Source organism: Nannospalax galili, unplaced genomic scaffold (assembly GCF_000622305.1).
Source record: "Nannospalax galili isolate Female #2095 unplaced genomic scaffold, S.galili_v1.0 scaffold206, whole genome shotgun sequence".
Lineage (NCBI taxonomy): Eukaryota > Metazoa > Chordata > Mammalia > Rodentia > Spalacidae > Nannospalax > Nannospalax galili.
The window spans coordinates 1,161,326-1,163,339 of NW_008358101.1; the positions used below are offsets into that span (position 1 = coordinate 1,161,326).

The 2,014-nt window shown below is 35.4% G+C and overlaps 1 non-coding gene across 1 annotated transcript; it reads left to right on the forward strand.

The window, feature by feature from the left end:
• The first annotated feature begins 405 nt into the window (after positions 1 to 405).
• LOC115068143 lies at positions 406 to 532 on the forward strand. Its single transcript, XR_003847520.1, has one exon. It is a non-coding gene; the product is annotated as a small nucleolar RNA SNORA25 (small nucleolar RNA).
• The last annotated feature ends 1,482 nt before the right edge of the window (positions 533 to 2,014 follow it).

Consider the following 2,014-nt stretch of genomic DNA (forward strand, 5'->3'; position numbering starts at 1 on the left):
TAGCTTAGAATTGTTACTACAGTGAAAGTTTATCTTTGAACAAGGAAGTTCATATTCATAAATTCCCAAGACTTTACACAATTCAGCATGTACAGTTATAATGAAGAGGAAACTTGGAAATTCTACCATATTCACTGACTCACAGACTCATAAGTAAAGATGAGTCTAATGTGGAAATTTATCAGTCTCATCTCACTGCTTTCTTCATTCGTTCATTAATAACAGAGCAAACTTTCTTACCTGGCCCATTTCTGCTCTGTAGCTTAAACACTCTTTGACTAAGAAAGAAAATGAATGAATGTTGTTGAGCAAACAGATGACGGAATTCAGGAGGACTTTTTGGATACACGCTCAACCAGGCCATAATGATGAAATGAAAGATGGAATTAAGTTATCAAATACTCTAGGTCATTTCAAAGAGAGTTTGTGGGACTGAAAACTGCACATTCTTAGTGTTGTGACCAAAGATTGGTGCTCTCCACAGAATGACAGAGTCACTTCATAGTGCTGTGTTTTCTGAGGAGAGACATCCAGTTCCCTGCATCATCAATACTGAGTTTCACAAGTTTAACTAATGGTCTGCCTTTTTTGGATTATCTTGAGAAATCTTGAACTTCAGCAACCTTGGTGGAAACTGAATCACTTGTGGAATCCCTTAAATAAAGATTTATTGATGATAATTAAAGATAATAATAAACAAAATATTCAAACAAGTTGTGCTTTAAGGGTGATGAAGTTTAAATTCTATGACCCAAGCAAAGCACCATCAGAAGAGAATTATTTTGTTGTCCAATGAACACATATTTTAATGTATACTTTTTATTCACTTTTTGTGCATTTCATATAATAGATCATAATCAAATTTAGCCCCCCCTCCTGCCTTAGCACCTCTCTATGGCCACCCGCACCTGATTTCATGTGTTCTGTCATATATGTATTTGAAGGCCTATCCAGTTAAACATTTGTACCCAGAAGAAATTAATTTACATATGATTTGGTTATTTACTCTTTGGCATATATCCAAAGGACTCATTCTACTGTAGAGATCTATACATGTTTGTTGCTGCTCTTTTCACAATAGCTAAGAAATGGAAACAACCTAAATGCCCCTCAACTGAGAAATCGTTAATAAAAATGTGGTTCATTTTTACAATGGAGTTTTTCTCAGCAGTAAAGAAAGATGAAATCATGAAATTTGAAGGTAAATGGATGGAACTAGAAACTGTTATACGGCCTATCCAGTTAAACATTTGTACCCAGAAGAAATTAATTTACATATGATTTGGTTATTTACTCTTTGGCATATATCCAAAGGACTCATTCTACTGTAGAGATCTATACATGTTTGTTGCTGCTCTTTTCACAATAGCTAAGAAATGGAAACAACCTAAATGCCCCTCAACTGAGTAATAGATAATGAAAATATTTTCATAATGGAGTTCTACTTTTTGGTAAGGAAAGGCAAAATTATGAAATTAGTAGATAAATAGAACTAGAAACTCTTATAGTGAGAGAAGCAACACAGACACAGAAAAACAAATGCTATATATTCTCTCTCATTTGTGAATCTTAGCACCAATCCCTTATACTTGAATATACATGCAGATGTAACAGAAAGAGCCAGGATAATGGAACTGGAAAGAAAGAGCCAAAGAAAGGGGATAGTAGGAAACAGTTGTTATCAAGGGGGAAATAAGGGTATTCAACTGGGAAGAGGGGAGAGGAAGACATGCAGAAAACCATGGGCCAAAGGGGAAGAAAGAACTCAAGACTAGGGGTGATAATAGAAGACAAGCATTATCAAGTGGAAAATGGGGGTACTTTAATGGGGGTGGGGAAGAAAGAGATTAGACAGGGAGAGAAAGAGCATAGATAAATAAAGCTTAGGTTGTGCGAAAAGCCAGAGGGAAATGTATTAACTAAAAAACCCTTGAAAAATACATATACAATATATGAAGGCTACATAACAAGAAACACAGTACCAGACAGGAGAAACCTCCCTTTGAGTAGTTGG